The sequence below is a fragment of the Condylura cristata genome, unplaced genomic scaffold, assembly GCF_000260355.1.
Source record: "Condylura cristata isolate star-nosed mole 26May11 unplaced genomic scaffold, ConCri1.0 scaffold00004, whole genome shotgun sequence".
NCBI classification, from domain to species: Eukaryota; Metazoa; Chordata; class Mammalia; order Eulipotyphla; family Talpidae; genus Condylura; species Condylura cristata.
Window position 1 is genome coordinate 48985280 of NW_004567105.1, and position 18346 is coordinate 49003625.

At 40.9% G+C, this 18346-nt stretch overlaps 1 protein-coding gene across 11 annotated transcripts in view; it reads left to right on the plus strand.

The window, feature by feature from the left end:
• MAGI1 (membrane associated guanylate kinase, WW and PDZ domain containing 1) overlaps nucleotides 1-18346 on the plus strand; it is a 600870-nt gene that overhangs the window by 140324 nt on the left and 442200 nt on the right. The gene's annotated exons all lie outside the window — the stretch shown is intronic.

The window sequence follows — 18346 nt, forward strand, 5'->3', positions numbered from 1 at the left end:
AAAAAGGGTCATTCCAGATAATCATTTTACAGAGAATTGACCTGCGAAAGGCCACCTGCTAAATTAAAAACACAGCTGCTATTAAAAGTCAAGTTTTCCAACTGCTTCTCTGCAGTTTCTACCCTAAGACCATCTTGTCCTTCAAGACAAGAGAGTGATTTTAAATTTATGTATTAAGCTTTCTGGAAAACTAAATTTGTTTGAAATGTTACTTGGGATGAATTTACTTGTCTGTTAGACAGCATCAGGCTGCTATATGTGAGTTGTAATAGTGAAAGAAGAAAATATGGAGGAACCTAAAAATTGGTTTCTTTCACAACTATTGCATGGTACAGTGTGCTTATTCACAATCTTGACTTCAGACTTGATGGAAACCTGCCTGTTCCCTCCATCAGGGAAGACAACACCTTTACTGACGTCCTCACCCCCCACCAACTTCTAGTCATAGCTTAAAAGCTATTCCTTGCCTGTTGATAACTCTGTTCCTTCCTCATTTGCCCTCAGTCATGTTCTTTAAAAATATCCTCCAAAATTCCACTTCAGTTTCTCTCTCCTCATGGTGCCACTTGATTCATAGTCATTCCTTTTGACTCTACTTATATTTTTATTGTTGGTAGTCTCATACTCATCAAAACCTTCTGATTGAAAACATTGTACTACTTAATATTCTCAAAATATGCATGCTCACATGGAGTACCTCTTACAAGGCTTATTTCTCTTGCCTTTTACTTACCTCAACCAATGGTACCATTTAAATACAGTACATTATTCTCATCAGGATTATCAGGACAATTTCCTATTTAACAAGACTTTTTAGAGAGTAGATCAAAGAGGGAAGCTTCAGTCTTGGTCTTTCTTACATGTACGATTACAGCACAATATATAGCATGAAGTAGTAAATGTTCATTGAATTAAATATTAATGAATACATGAAAATACAGGGTGAGTGAGACATGGGTGAATGGACAGTGGAAAGATGAACCCAGCCATCAAAGAATTTCCAGTCCAGAGAAAGAGACATTATACAATTAATTACAGAATGGATTGAATTGAGGGTTAATTGGAAAATTGAGGAAAAGGCTAAATTGATGATAGATGATTTGGAGTGATTGATCTCAACATAGGTGGAGTATGGGTAGACCTCACAGAAAAGATGACTTCTTACTTGGTCCTGAAAGACAAACTGGTTGTAGGGTGGGGGAAGGAGTCAAAATAAGACAGTTGCATTTATGCAGCTCTGTACTGTTCATATGATATCTCTATAGGAGGGTGGTAGAAAGATCATACAGCTGAGAATCAGAAGACTTGATTTGTGCTCCACTCCATGGGCTCTAACTCATTGCTCTGGACTTCAGTTTATGTGTAGCAGAAACAATTTGAACTTAACCTTGAAGGGCTTTTTCTTCTCCACAGTCGCATGAATGCTGCTTTGTTCTTGATCATCATCTGACTCACGTGGAAATTGTGCTTTTCTGTTGTTACCTTGCTTTCTGGGAAGCAGAGGAAATATCGGTGAGGAATTAGAGATGTTCCACCCTCTTCTTTTTTACCTGTTAGCTGGTGATTTGTTTTAGGCACTACATAAGATGGCCCATGGAACGAGAATGGGAGTTAGATCACAGAGCATTGTGGGGCTCACTCTCCTGAGTTCTGGTCAGTCTCTCCAGGCATGTAAGCTGGGACTCCACCAGTCTGGCTGGGCTGGTCTGTTTGAGTTGAGGGAGAATTGCTAGTGAGCAGCCATTAACCCATTGATATAAATGAGGCTTATGTCTTTTTATCACTTTCTACACATCAATTTGGGAACTCTGGCCCTGTTCATCTGCAGGTGCTGAAAGACCTTGTATGTGAGTTCCTAGGACAGATATCAATTAGCAAGAAAAGTAGAAGTTGGGAATATGAAAAAAAGAGTGGGGCAGAAATTGAGACAAAATTGAAAATAATAAGAGTGCTGTTAATTTCCTTTGCAGACCAAAAGTCAGTTGTGCTAATAATATTACATAGTGAGAACATTAAAACTGAGTGTACTTTCATTTTCTCATGAAAGATTCCTTTCTGCATTGGCAAAATGAAAAGTTTGGTCTTTAGATACTTCAATGTTTCTTTTATTTATAAAGTGACATGAATTTTTTAGTGAAATACTAGTTGGGGTTGAATAAGTAATAGAAAAATCAGGATGGGGAAGCAGCTCCTTTTTATTAAAATATTATTAACCTTCCTCTTAAAAGAAGTATGCAATTAACCTTAAAATTAGAACTTCATCTTTAGTATTCATGTGTCCTGCCATCTGGAAGTAGCAATCTTAGATCTATCTATTCACTTTTTGCCTTCAATGAAATTTTCTTTCTGGTTAGAAAGGAGGAATCCACAGTGGTGAACTTCCAGATTGTAGAAAGAATGATTCTGTCTGCTTAATTGCCTTTCCATCATGTGGATTCATCTGTCTTCTCTAGAACAGAAATGTGCAATATACACGCTATATTTTGAGGGTCTCTGTGTGTCTCTTTGTGTATGATACAGGCTTCACTCAAGTCGAAATTTATGATGGCAGGGCTCTGCTTGTTAAATTGATAGCAGTGAATGTTCATCTTTTTTCATTCTTTGTTTGTGAAGCTCTTGTTGAGGATGAACTTTGCATTTTAGGCATACAGGTTGTGTTGATCCAAGGAAAGAGGTTGATTCTCTTGTAGAGTAAAATACAAAGTAATGATAATCAGGTATCACTTATTGACTAAATCCTAGTGTTTGCCCTTTAAAAGACTTAGATACATCCATTATACTATCAGCAAATATTTATTTTCCACTTCCTATGCATTAGGTACTGTTCTAGATCCTGGTATACAGCAGTGAGTAAAGTGCAGCTCTTGATCTTACATGGCGTAGGTAGGTAGGTGGATAGGATAGATAGATAGATGGTAGGTAGATAAGTAGATAGATAGATAGATAGATAGATAGATAGATAGATAGATAGATAGATAGATAGATAGACAGACAGACAGATGATAGATAGTTAGATGGATGATGGCTAGGTAGAGCCAAGTAGAAATTCCCCCCAATATAAAGTCATTCCCCATGACTAATGAGATTTTAGAGTATAGAAGAGCTAAAATCAAACCCAGAAATGAGAATGTAGAAGAGAGGCCTCCCTAGTGGCCTAGGGGTTAATTCTGAATGCTACCAAAGGCCTGAGTTTGATCCCCAGCCAGGCAGCAAGCCCATACAGCAGACCTCTCCTTCTCAACCTGCTGCTCCCCTCAGCATTGCATTTCAGTCAGTCCACCTGTTCTGGCCCCCACTCTGTCTCTGGTGAATCCTGTCACCTCCACACCTATGTCCCACACCCCAGTTCTTCTACCAAAAAGAAAATCAATAAAAAGAAAACGTAGAAGAAGCTGACATTCATTCAGTGTTGTTAAGATGTGTCCATGGCTATGAGTACTGTTTTAATTTTATTTTTTAATTTAGGAGGTTACAACAGTTTATGTGAATTTTGCCCTCCATGTAGTCACTTGGCTGTGATTTTCTGTAATGGACACAAATCAAGGCTGGTTCTTCCTGCCTTCACTGCTGTGATGATAATAAGAAGGACCATTGTGCTATGAACTGTGTCTTTTAGCCATTCATGAGCTCCTCAGATGGGAGGTGTGTAATGCCTATTTCTGACATGGGCATTTCATATGCTGATCCTCCCACCCCTCTGTCACGAAAAGATACTTGTTTTGCTAACATTCAGCAATACTTATTATTCATAATTGTCCTACCAGCACATAGCTCTCCTTCTGTGCTACTAATTCCAGTTCCCTGATGTTTTAGCTGAACTGTGACACGTGAGTTTCTCCTAACAGGGAGATGAGACTCTGTGTACACCCAGCTTATCCACACTGCCATTCCACTACGATTGCCTGCCCTGATCATGACAGCAGTAGTAACTCCCACCACTACTGTTGTCATTACTGTTATATGGTCTTTAACTTTTCTTCCAAGATTTTTTTTTGGTAACAAAAAAAAAAAGTAAAAACCGAACTCATGATGCAGGGGAGAGGGGAGACTGTGATGAGTATATGAACTTTGGAGCCTAGTTTTGCCACTTACCAACTGTATAACTTGAGAGAACTTCATGATTCTTTTAATATGTGACCAAGGGGAAGCCCCCCCAAATCTGCACTCTCTAAAGGGGTTCAATCATCCTTGGACACAAAGGCAAAAAAGACCCTTAAGTGTGAGTTTCTTAGTAGAATTAATGTGCAAAGAGAGAGAAGAGAAGAAAGGATAATAGTCTCCCAATAAAATACCCCAAGATTATCCATTCCTTTGTGAGTAAATGTCCAGCCAAATAATGCTGGCCTGAGGTATGGCTGCTGAGAGTTGAAAATTTACCATTAGTCTAAGGTGTCTTCTGGCTGGGAAATGTAGGAAAGGGATTCTGAATTTCATCCTGGGATGAAAGGAGCAAAATCAGATTACACTTTCTGCAAGGTTATGATTGCCACTGCCAGCCTCCCCACGTCTCTCACCTGTATGTCTCTTTCAAGTGTCTTTACACATCTCTCCCTCATGTGTCTCCTTCCATGACTCTTTCCTAGAAGTACCGGGATGGAGGCTGGGCTGCAGAAGCAAGAGCTCTTCTCTTTCTTTCCTACCTGCCTTCCTTGTACAGCTTCACCTGGACACTCAGCTCCAACCATGGTTAAGTGGGGCAAGGAACCTGCTACCACTCCTAAGACTGGTTTTCTTATTTGTAAAATGAAAATAAAAACAACTATAGAACGATGCTGACTCTTCACTAGGTACCAGGCATTTCCCCCCGGCTGTCTACTTCCAATCTTTTAAGTCTCCTTTGGGTTAAAGGAATAATTAGGCCCAATTTACAAATGATTCTGAGCACAGAGAGGTTGAGAACTTTGCCTATTGAGACACAGCCAGCAGGAATGGTTGGGTGGGGCAGGGACACAGGCGGACTGTGTTGCCCTTGGTTGTTCCAGCACCTGAGGCTTTGAGCACAGCACACTGAGTACATTGTTAACACTGATCCTTGTTGTAGTATCATGAGGCCAGCTGGCTTTAAATCATCTAGCAGACATTTTCTGTGCTGGAGGCTGCCCTGACTTCTCTACAGAGACCCTTGATTCTTCTGAAATCTGCCTGCAGTGGGTGTGGTACTCTACTGCCCTTTAAAGCAAATCACAGTGCTAGCTTTCCTGGGATTAATTGTCTGTCCTGGGACTCCCAGTGAATTTAGGATGGTTTTATTTATTCTGCTTCCACCTCAGTCTCTGGCTGTGCATCAACAAGTTGAGAAATGTTCTAGGCACAACTCAAGCTGTCTCTGGTGCATTGATGAGCTGACTCATCCCCAATTAGGCTGTGGTCCTGCCTACTGGGTGATACTCTTGTTTACCAAGGAGCTTTTTTTTTTTCTTGTTCTTTTTGTAAAGGTGGCTTGATGGCTTGGAATTCATTGCAAAGTCAGGTTTTATTTGACTGTGAGCACGTTAACTCAGCTGGAGCTCAGCTCTGGCTGAAGGATGTGGCTTGGAGGAGAAAACTGCTCAGTACAGAGAACAGGTCTTCTAACTTCTCCATCTACTCTCATAGCTAAACTGCTGGTCAGAGCTGATCATGACATCAATCCAGGCAGCCTTTCCTTGGGCTTTGATCAAGAGCAGAACTGAAGGCTACTTGGAAACATGCTGAGAACACTGAAGCCTCATATAAGCTGCCATAGTCATCATAGGCAGTCATGGTGGGAAACCTGGTTATTTGTCTATGGTGTATTTTGTTCTTTTATTTCTTCCTTCTAATCTTGGGGTATAAACACACTTATCTGCTCACTGGGGGGATTGATAGTTACTTTACCTTTATTTGGGTCACAAGAATGGACCTATTCTTACATTCAAACTTCTGAACAAGGTTTAATTCAAAGGTGGAGTAGTTTTGTGATAGACTGTGGTTTTGTCTAATTATTGACTGTTCTATCTTGCAGGCGATCAGAATCTTTTCCAATGACCAGAAACATTAGTTTATTAATTAATTCAATTAACACTAATTTTCACTGAACTTTTGAACGTTGACTAACTGAAAATGTTTGGTAGGAATATATTTCTCTGCTTTCCTTATCACCTTGCTAATTCTGTGTTAGCATTAAGGCACTTTCTCCAAGGGTGAGGTTGCTTTCTGGAGCTGGATGCAAGCTGAGGTTATCTCTGGGGAACTTGTTCCCACGGGTGAAGTGGAAAAAAACACATTAAAATATCTGCAGGCTTTTGAGAGCTGCTCACACTTACAGAGATGCTATTAGTGTTTATGACTTGACCTTAAGTATTGGTATTACTCAACCCAGTTAAGCATTGGTAGAAAGAGAAAGAATTCAACCGTGAAGGGTCACATGAATGTGAAATGAATGACCTCATACTGGTGATCATGTCAAACATGAGTTTTTAAAAAATGTTTTTTCTAAGATATATCCAGGACCTTTTTATAGAAATGCCATGGGGGTCAGAGTCCCCAAGGTCAGGCTGCAGCATAGCTTTTGGCCTCAGATCTACATTTGAATCCCAGCTGAAATGTGGACAAAGCTTTTGACTTCGTTTTGACTTATTTTGTAATAAACACTTAAAATATTAGGAAGCTCAAAAAGTACTATAAGATCTGTAAAAAAAATTTGCATCGTCAGCCTCACCCTTCCCAATCTTTCAGTGAGACTCCAGAGAGTGTGTCATTAACTCTGTAAGTGGTTTCTTCTGATATTTCTCTCCAGACTTAGAATTCATGGCTTTGTTTTTTCTACTTTTTGTAGTTACAAATATGGGTATTATTACATCTGTTACTATTGCTGTTACCTGTATTCAGGATTGAGGGTTTTATTTTTTTCATTCTGTTTAAAACCTGTATTTTCCCCCCTCTAGTCTCCTAAAATCTATATAGCAGTATCAGCATATCAGAATTTTGGAGTGACTCTTTACAACTGAGCTGCATAGTGCAATTACATTGCTTGTTACAACATTAATAAGCATGACTTTACTTTTTTTGTTGCTTCATTTCTTCATTCCTTTGGACCTATCTGTAATTCTTCCCTAACCCTGCAGCAGAACTGGAAAAACAAATTAACAAAACAAAGCCTCTCCCAACATGGTGAATCCAAGCACAATAGTTTTATTATTATTATTTTTTAATTTTAGGGACCTCTCATTTCCTCCCCTACCCCCCATCCCCACCACCTTCCTGCTATAATCTGAACTAGGTATTTCCTGTGTTTATTCAACAGTTGTTACCTTAGAATTTCTTTTTATAATATCCAAGAAAGAGAAGGTGTCTTAACCCTTCTCAGCCACAGCTCTTCATCTGCAGACTTGGGATAAGACAATCTATCCAGGGTGTTGAGTGACTTTAATGATAGTACATTTGAGGCAGAGGCATAAACTAGTTTAGTCAGTATTATTTACATTAATCTGTCTGGATCTTTCTGTTTGCCAGCGTGTGATACTATGTTCACTAACCTGTAATGCATCTTAAAGATACAGGAAGTGTTAGAGCGGGAAGAGAATTATCACCTTTCATTTTATCTAGATATAGAGTAATTGTGTCTTTCTCAGGGCCACAGGGCTGATTGGGTTGGCTACAAGCAGCCAGAACTACAACACTGCATGTGTCTTTTGATTTGCTCTTGCAGCCTCATGAGCACACAAAGATATATGATTTTTGTTTTTAATGTTCAGTGTTGTAATCATCTCCTTCCCTTTTCCTAACAGTTTTCCTTTAAAAAAAAAAAAAAGCAGATTATTGAAGTTGAATTCTCATTTCATGCACTTAGATTATTTAAAGTCTTTAATTCATTACTTTAAACATCTTCACAGCATTGTACAGTAATCACCAAGTCTAACTTCAACAACATTTCTATCCTCTCAAAAAAATCCTGTTTCCTTTCTCTATCACTCCCTTAGTACTCACCCTAGGGCATTATAAATCTACTCTCTGTCTCTATATTTGCCTGTCCTGGACTTAAAAAAAATAAACGGAACTTATGAGATTTTTTGTGACTAGCTTTTTTGATTTAACATGTTTGCAAAATTCATCTATGTAGCACATATCAGTGTTTCATGCCTTTTCATGGGAAAGTAATATTCCACTGCATGCCATATATTTTTGTATTCCCATTCATCAGTTTATGGACAACTTTTCTACATGTTGGTTATTATGAATATCACTGTTTTGAATAGTCATGTATAAGTTTTTGTGTGGACCTATGTTTTAATTTACTTTCGGACTTACCTAGGTGTTGAATTGATGTTTTATATGGACTGTGTTAAATTCCTGAGAAATTACCAGATTGTTTTCCAAAGTAGTTACAGTATTTTATGTTCCCAGCAGCAGTATATCCACTTTCTTCACATTATCACCAATATGTGTTACTAGTTCAAGTATACCAATCTCAGGTATGAGGTCCTATTTCTTTGCCGTTTTGTTTGTATTCCCTTGGTGACTAATGGTATTGAGCACCTCTTCCTGTGCTTATTGGCTATTTGTATTTCTTTACTGGTTATCTATAAAGATTCTTTCTCAAATTTCAAATTGTATTACTGGGCCCTTTCTGGTGGCTCAGTGGGCTAAAGCACAGCACTATGAGACTATCTGAAGCCACTGGCAGCATGAGTTTAATCTCTGGCCAGCAAGCTGACCCACCTGACATGGCAGACCTCTCCTGACCAACCCACTGCTCCCCTCAGCAATGTATTCACTCGATAAGCCTGTTCTGCTCCCCATTCTGTCTCTTGTGAATCCTTTCACCCCCACACCTATGGCTTATACCTCAGCTCTTGTATGCATAAATTTAAAAAAATCAAATTGTATTACCAGTATTGAGTTATACAGTTTTTTAAAAAATATGTTATAGTGTTACAGATACAAAACTCTTGTAATGATTTGCAGATTCCCTGCCCCCCAACCTCTGCCGTTCTGTGGGGTGTCTATTTTTTCTTTTTGATATTATTTTTAAAAAATAATATAACAGTTTATTTTTACATCATTTTGTGCATTTTCCCAGCTCAGTTGTAATCCTTGTGGGCTTCCCATCACCAAATGACCTGTGTGCCGTCACCAAAGTTCAGTGCACTTCCTCCCCCCACTGTTTTTGATGTGTCTTTTAACTGTGTTCATGATTCATTACAGCACAGTAGTGTTAGGCATTCTCTGCTTGTGCTTTTGTTTCATATTTTAGAAGGCTTTGTCTAACTAAAGTTCATGCAGATTTAATCTGATATTTCTTAATGGTTTTATAGTCTTAGCCCTTCGATGTTGGTCCATGTTGAGTTAATTTTCTTTGGTGTGAGGTTCCCGGTTTCTTTCTTTTGCATGTAGATAGGAAATGTTCCTAATATCACTTGTAAAAAAATTAGTCATTTCCTGTAAAATTGTCTTGGCATCTTTGTTGGAAGCCAAATCTACAGGCATTTTGACATGCTGTCACTGCTATCCTTTTCTTCCTTTGCATGCAGGTGACTCATGTAATAATGCAGTAATCATATGCGGCTCCAACAGTCTCCTTTGTCTGGAAGCTTTCTGACCCAGTGACAAGTATCTTGGAGTAATTGTACTAGGCATGACGATAAGGGAAGGATAGAGAACCAGGTACTGTAATGTAATAACTAAAAATCATCAAATGTGTCAGAAAATAGGACATAAATTATTTTGAGGTTTACTGAAAGAACATGCTTACAACATCAGCACGAGCAATTCAGCTGTGGATGAGCTCAACCTCAGCTTTTGTTGCAGGTCTGAGAGCATGTTGTGGGACCAAAGGATGCAAAGAGTAGCAGATAGACTTGACTGTGACGCCATTGACCTGATTTCCACCATTCTTATTTCTGCAAACAAGTTTGTCTCAGGTCTCAGTGAAGGAGCAAGTCAGCACCTTGCCAGTGGTCAGCACCAAAGTCTCCCATCTTGGCTACTGGCCCAGCAACCTGGAGATCTCAGCAGTAAAAAAGATTTAGATTATTTTTTATCGTATTTGTTCTTTTTGACTGAAGACTACATAAGACTTAGGAATGTTAAATAAGCTTGGTGATCTTTTAGCCTACGTGTTTTTGTATAACCGACAGCCACATCAAGATATGGAGCACTGCAGGCCCCTCCAAAGATTCTGTCCACCCCTTGACACTCATTGCTTTTTTCCCACCAAGGTCATTGCTGGTCTAGCCACTACTGCCACATATTTGTTTATTGTTTCTGCTCTTGAATTTTAAATGAACAAAACTGTAGCAACTGTGGTATGTTCTTTTTTATGACTGGCTTAAATTGTCCAAATGTTTGTGAGCTGTATCTGTTTTGTTGTATATGTCAGCAGTTTGTTATTGCCTGGGTAATATACCTTTGCATGATCACACCATAATAACTGTTCTTCACTCTTCTATAATAGCAGCTAGGTAGTTTGGGACTATTTTAAATAAAAACTCTGTGTTTAACCTTGTCTGGTATCTCAGTAGACACAAGCAAGCATTTCTGTATGTATTTATGTAATGTGTCAGAGCTAGGTAAGATGGTATGTGTGCATTTGACTCTAGAAGACTCTGTCAAGTGGATTCTGGTTTTTGATTCTATGTTCCTGTTTACATACTGTATGAGTTCTGTGGCTAAGAGTTTGTGACCTCACGTATGTATTAGTCAGAAACAGGAAAGAGGAAGAGAAATTGATAGATTAAGAAAAGGGTGTAGAGATGCTTATATATATATATATATATGTGGAAAGATGGAAGAAAATGAGGAGAATGATTTAGACAGTATAGTGAGTTCAGAAACAGGTTTTCATCTGGATTCAAAAGCTAGCCATTTATTAACCAGTTAACTTCAGTGAACTTATTTCATTTCTGAGGCACATTTTGCTCTTCTGTAAAATGGAACTAATAATAAGCATTTGCATCATTTATACAAGGCTATATGCAGTATTATCTGAAAGTAACAGCTTATATTTATTGAGCATTGCCTGTGTTTAAGCCATTGTACTAATATCATTATGAAATTTAATAATGATTAAATGATGATCATAACCCTGAGTTATGCACTGTATTTTCCCACTTAGGAAGCTCAAGATTTTAAGAGATTCAGTATCATGCTCTCAGGTCACACAGCTGGCAGGCTAACAACATGAGAATTTGAGAGGTTGGCACCAAATTGTACTGGCTGCAGAGGCTGTAGGAGACATGTAAGACATGAGGTGGGGCTTGTGGACATGATAAATTATTGCTGCAGGGGAGGACAAGATACCAACAACTTATTCATCCAGGGATTTTTGAATGTCCAAGAAGAGACAATGACTCCATGTGATGTAGGAGAAAGGAAGAGTATCAGATCTCTGGATATGAGAGCAGGAACTTAAATTTCTTTCTCAGCATTTACTAGAAAACTAGGTGATGGTGGATGCATGTTCTTCCTTACCCCTACTTCTGCTGGAACTTCTCCAGCCCGCTCATCCTGAAGCCTTTCGCTTCAGTGACTATCTTGAATCTCTCTCCACTTTTTCTCTGTCTGCGTGTCCTGGATTGCAGTCTTCACACTTCCATTTCACCAGTGACCACTTTGCTCCCTAAGATCCAGTACAGAATTCCATAATTATTTTTTTCCCTTCCCTCCGCCAATCTTTTCAGCCTCTGTCCTCGCAGTCTGCACTCAGCTGACTGATCTGATGCTGTCACACAATCCCTGTACCAGACAAGTCAAACTCTACAGAGGCGTATGAAACAAAGTTAATGTATGCTATGTTACTCCTCCAGTCTCAACTCACCCTCAGATATACCCCAGGCATCCCCAGGCATTGACTATCTTTTCACATTTGTAGGAATTTATAAAAGCATAGAGAACATAGTCTTTCTTTATTTTTGGTCCTTGTTTTTACTACCGGGGTAAGGTTTGTGACACAATCCTTTTTCTTTCCTCTCTCCCCTTCCATCTTCTCAATTCTGCCCTCCCTTCTACTTCTCTTCCCTATTTTCTCCCTCTTCCTTCTTCCCTTTCTTCCTCATTTTAATCAGAACCACTGTGGTCAGGTGCTGGGGCTGGGATGTAAAGACATGTAAAGACACTGCCCTTGACCCTGGATTTCTGTAGGATTTTTCCCTATCACTAGACTATTCTTCCTCATTTACTTAGAAATGAAGCTGTCATTTCATTGGAGGCCCAAGACTGTTACTGTAGTATGGAATTGACAGTGAATCTTGGGAATAAATAAAAAAGAACCCCAGTCCTCCAACATATTAAATGAAATCCAGTCCCTTCCCTTTTTTCCCCATGTTTATTTACTGATCATTACAAATAGTTTTCAACATCATGTACTTCTCTCTAGAAGTATAAATGCATGCTCAATATCTGTGGTACAATAAGTAGCTCCTTTTTCAGGTACAAAAATCCTATTTATTTAAAATTAAACAAATTTAACTTAAAATTAGAACTTTTAAATAGTATCTTCTTATTCCTGTATTATATTTATATATAAATACCTCTTTCCTAGGAAAATTGCATTTAATCAACATTGGCTTTCTCATTTTGATGGCAACTTGATAGCAACTCAGAAATACAGTAGTGTCCCTCCCCTCCACCTGTCATTTGTTTTCTGCTAATTCAATTACAAGTGCTCCACTATAGTCTGAAAATATTAGGCACAAGAGCATATTCTGAAGGTGGGCACCTATTACACCTGTGGGCACCTGTTACATTTATTTAGTATCTACTGTGTACCAGGCTATGTTTGAACACATCAGTCAAAAAACAAGTCTTTCTCTTGGGTAGTGCGCCTTCTAGCTACAGTAGACAATAAGCTGTTAATCTGTCAACTATATAGTATATTAGCAGTTGATAGGGACCATCGAGTAAGTGGAGTAGTCTCAGGAGACTAAGCACACACTGGGAAGGTCTAGCAGTTTATAGTATTAAATGAGGTAGTTGTTTTTTCATTGAGAAGTCAAAAATTTGGTAAAATATGTGAAATAATAACAAAATCTTTTGTTCTTTCTTTAGCTAAAAGAGTTTAAGAATTCACTTGCCAAGCCTTTGTTGAGCCGAGTAGTGGGGGAACTGTTCATCCTGTCATCCATGACCCTTAATGGCTCAGTTTTTCTGATGCTAACCCCCAGGAAATCATTAGGTGCTCAAGGGAGCCCTACAGACACATTTCCACCCTCACGCACAAGAGGAGAGACTGGATCATACACTCTCTTGAGATATCTACTGAGCGTACATTACTTGGGGGGACCCTGTGCACACATGCAGAGATGCTGGGGCATTTTTCCCAACGAGCACTGAGAATCTCTCTGGGAGGTTAAGCAGTGAAGTGATTTAGGGCCTTTTTGCAGAGTCAAACTACTTTTTGAATTGAAGCCTCACTGACTTCTGGCGTATTCCTTCATCTCCTTGAGACTGGATTTCTTCCCCTGTAAAACAGGGCTGTGGATACTCAGCTTGGCGGGTTGTTGTAAACCTGATGTAAGGATCGCTGACAGCGGAGCGAGGGGTCTGACACATGTCGTCACAACAGCAGTCACTGTCACTATTCTCCTTTCTCATCTGCAGTATCATTTGAGGTTTTGTCTCCACGTAGGACTCACTGGCAAGATGACGGAGGTAACAGTCAGTCTCATGCAGGCTCACGAGCCCTGGCCAGAGGCCCGTGATAGGAAGGCACCGGCACTTTCTATTTCCTCCCCCTGACACTAGGCCAAATTTTCAGAACAGCATATGGACCAAAAGAGCTCATGGGGATTTTTCTCACCAGGCGGACTCGTGTACCAAGTAGAGGACAGGGAGGAATGGCTTCTGGATTCCTGATAGTTCAGCAGTTACGAGGAGTCACCCCTGGGACTGCCATCTGTTCCCATCTTCCCCAGACTTGCCAATTCCCCCCATCTCCAAGCTGAAGTGAGATCCAGCCAGACGGAGTCAAGGGCAGGTCCTTGCACTGGGGGGGAAGGGTAGTATCACAGGAGGACTGTTTGGGGGACCCACTCACATTCCTTGAGATTGGGGGGAGTTTGGGCTGGTGACACAAAGGAGTTTCATGTACCTTAACTTTTCAGGAATATTTCATGGCTGAATCATATATCTAGAAAACTCTGTTGCCAGTAGTGTGCCAGGGGACAGTGAGCAAGGCTAGCAGGTGCATGAGCCTGCTGTTAGAAGCTTCTAGCTGGAAGTAGAGATTGGGGATGCCTGAGGGAAGTGTTGATTAGATGATGATAAATCCTGGGTGTTTATTTTCCGGCAGGTAACTTCTGAGCACTTTGTGTGGATTTTCTTTTTATCCAATGTGACAACAACCATGTGAGATAGGTATTGTTGTTTTCTCCAGTTGGAAGATGAGGACACAACCAGAGAGAGAAGTTAGGGAACCCCGCCAAGGACATATCCATGTAGTCATGGACGCTTAGAACAGCAGGAGGTTTCCCAACTATCTATCTTTTCAACTTCTTCCTTAAAAAGACCTAAGGGCAGACCCTGATCTTACATCATGCCCAGTGAGAGCCAATGGCAGGTGAGCAGGTCTGTATCCTTTTGGTTAGCCACAATCCTTACCACCCCCATCTGCCCTTAACTCCTTACACTCTTCTCTGCACTGATTACCTTTCCACGTGTGCCTTTCCCACACTGTGGTGAGCAGCCTGAGTTGCAGTTCTTTTCAATTTCGGTGATAATGATGGCAGCACTGTAGCCTTAGAAAACAGCCAGCCTTAGAATCCAGTAATTTTTTTCCACTAGAGAAGAGGAGAGGAGGAGAGTCTTGGAAAGGGTCAGCAGCAATGCCCACAGTAGAAATACTGTTTTGTTCTATATGCATATAAATGAGATGGTATAGCTCTTGAGTTCCTTTGCCCAGCATGCACAGGGTATTCTCCTATGATCTGGTCTCTCAGCTGACTGTTATGATTCCCAGCTTAGGAAACTATCTTCTTTATTGCTTTAAAGTTTCTGCTCTTTGTTCCCACATTTTTTTAAAATAAAAAAAATACCCCACATATTTCATTTTTAAAGAAAGAAATAGAAAATACGGGAAAAAAAAAGAAAGCAGTCAATGTTAACAATCCCTTCCCACCATAGGTTTTCTCTCCATATGTGGTATAACTTCATTTTATGTATTTTTTTGGTCTATTTTTTTAAATTATTACAAAAGTTCATTTTATGTATTTTTATAGATTTATGTCCAGTGTTGCCATGAAAAAGCCACCTGGTATCCCCACCCCAACCCCTACAGCATGGAAAAGTGGCAGTATAAGGGCAGAGATTGCTTTTGCTCTTCCAATCTTCATTTTTCTCCCCATAGTCAACCAGCTGGGAAACTGAACGAGAAGAGCTGTTTTTCCCAGTTCTGATGTGCAGCTACTGGTGCAGTGCCACATTCGGCGGGTACAGCCCCTTGGCACGTGCCTCAGCTTCCACCGTCTTGCTCTGGCTGATGGGTGGCCCGGACTGGCCATACTTCCCCATCACAGCTGCTATTTTGTAGTCAGTGAGCAAAGCATGAAAGCAGGCCTCCTCCACCTGCTCCTGGAAGTTGTCCATTACCCCTGTCACGAAGTGGTAAACAGTCCTGGACAGAGAGATAGAGAAGCCTAGAATCTTCTGACTGGTGGCATGATCACTCTATACAGATACTTTTAACATGGGCTTAAACAATTCATGTTGGCATTTTTCATGAAGAACCTTCTAGCATTTCGTGTGTGTTTGTGGTGGATTGTCGTTTCTTTTTACAAAATAGGCATTTGCTGAAAATGCTATTATGTAACCTAAATATTTTCATATGCCTGTATATAATTTTTCATGTCTACATTCTGCTGAATGTTCATTCATCCTGTAACAGATAAACTCCATATCATAGAAATGAAATTTGTGCTCACACATTGTCACAAATGATTACTTCTGATTGGCAAATGGTTCTCCTGGTGATTAAGGAACGAGGCTTTTCTATCTTTTTGACTCTGCTGTCTTCATCAGGGACTTCTGTGTCAATGTGCATACATGAGGCAGCCAGTGGAAGGGGACAGAGTAAGGGGCTTCATGAATTTTTTTTTTTTTAGATTTATTTCTTTATTCGTACAGAACTGGGGTACAGGCCAGAGATGCGGAGGGTGAGAGGATTCACCAAAGACAGAGTGGGGAGCAGAACAGGCAGATCACCAAAGTACACTGCTGAGGGGAGCAGCAGGCAGGTCAGGAGAGGTCTGCCTTGCCATGTGGTCGCCTCCGGGGCAGGTGGGAATCGAACTCATGCGGAGGTGGCTTTAGTTTCTCAGTGCAGTGCTTTAACCCGCTGCACCACCAGGGAGGGCCAGCTTCATGAATTTTTAAAAGGGATTTATTTATTTATGCATACAGGAACTGGGGCGTAGGCCAGAGGTGTGTGTGGGGGTGGTGGTGGTGGTGAGGGGTTCACCAGAGACAGTGGGGAGCAGAACAGGCAGAAACACTGACGTACACTGCTGAGAGGAGCAGTAGGCAAGACAGATGAGGTCTGCTGTGCCATGGTGGTCAGCTCGTTGGCCAGGAACTCATGCAGTGGCGACTGGGGATAACTTGATAGTGCTGAGACTTAATCCCTGCACCACCAGGGAGGCCCATTCCTGATTTTTTTTATACCCACATCTGAAAATGGTGTCATGTCACTTCATGTGTATATTCACTGGCTGGAACTCATTTATTTAGTTAGGCACACGGGCGAGGGCATCCGACTAGATGTCTAGAATGGGCTGAAGAGGAATAGAACAGCAGATTCTGCTTCACTATGGTTTTTGACTTTACTTGTGGTGATGCTGAGAATAGTCTTCAGGAGTAGAAACACTGAAATCGAGAGGGGAAAGGTGGTGAAGTTCTTCAACACTGAACATCTTTTACTCAGCAGCTCTGCCTTTCTGGGAATGTGGGAGGGGAGAGAAGGTGAGCAGGAAAATCGTGTGTGAGGTGTGGAGGATGGTGCCTCATTAGTGAAAGAGAAGAAGCCAAGACGGACAGGGCACCTTTCTTGGGAGCCTGGTGGTGCCTACTGGCATGTTCTGTGCGACTTTCTGTGCAAGAGACTACCGGTTATTCCGGATTTGCCATCCCACAATGCCTGGGTCTGATTTAGCACCACGGCTTGCACATACCTATCGACATCTTGGCGAATTGCTCCATAAGGGCTTTTGTGGTGAGTTGGTCGGTAAAGGCAGCGGTAGGTTTCAGAAGGAACAGTCAAGGGATCGTCCCTGGGACACAGACATTGTGTGACCTCCTGTCTCAGGGGTCACTCCTCTGCAAGCTCCTACCTCCCTGAAGACCAAGAGTAAACAGCCCTTCACTCTGAAACTTACCTTCCTTCCTTGAGCAGAGGTGGTATTTTCTTTCTTTACTGTTTATGCTGTGTGTGAGCCCCTTTCAGTTATTTTAATGATCTATATTCTAGAGTCACTTTCCCCATTTAGGGCATTAAGATCCCCAATTTCAGAGGCTTATTGATAAGAAGGATTTGGAGGGGGCATATTTTTGTGGATAATAGCTTTGCTGTTTCCACCCCCACCCCCTGGGCATACAGTACTGGGATTGAAACACAGTGTTTGGGGGCAGGGAGGTGACAGAAGTGTGACACTGGTCTGTGAGATAGAATGGGTAGGGTGGTGCCTACCCAAAGAAACTACTAATTCCATTAAACACACATGCAGACACACACACCAAAAAATGTGTTGGCAAATAAAACACTTCCAAGGGGTGTGCTTTTTCCCACTGATAAGGAATATTGCTCACAGGAGTAATCTTTGAAAGTCAGGATCAGCATAAGAGGACTATGGCCAGGCCTGCTGCCTCTTCCCAGATGAAATTTAGAGCAAGAAGAACCCATTTTCTGTCACTCAAGTCTGAGGGTAACCCTGCCCCTGTCCCCCACCACAGGGCATGCTAAGGCTGACGTTCTGATGGCCTCTGAAATGGTGCTAAAATAGGGTGTCCCTGAAAGGACATTCCCCCCCACCCAGCCTCTTAATTGAATTCTCCTTTTCTTTCAGAAGTAATGATAAAGTGAGGGAGAGTCATGGTCATTGTTTGTTACTTTGAAATGGCCCAAGCAATTTATTTGTCCTGCCAAATCCAGATAAAATCTATAAAGGAAAAATCTCCCTCAAAGGCAATATAAGAAGAGAGAAGATTACTTACCATAAGCCTACCTACTGCACTATCCTGCTATTTATTTATTTTTAAATACTGAGGTGTCCCCTTTATGACCTTAATTTAGGGCATGCAAGCCCCTAATACAATCCTGGAAGGCCTTCCTTCAGCATCTCAGTGAGGATGCCACCCCCTTAGCAAGTCCCTAGCTCAGCTTAGAAACGTAGCCGGGGGG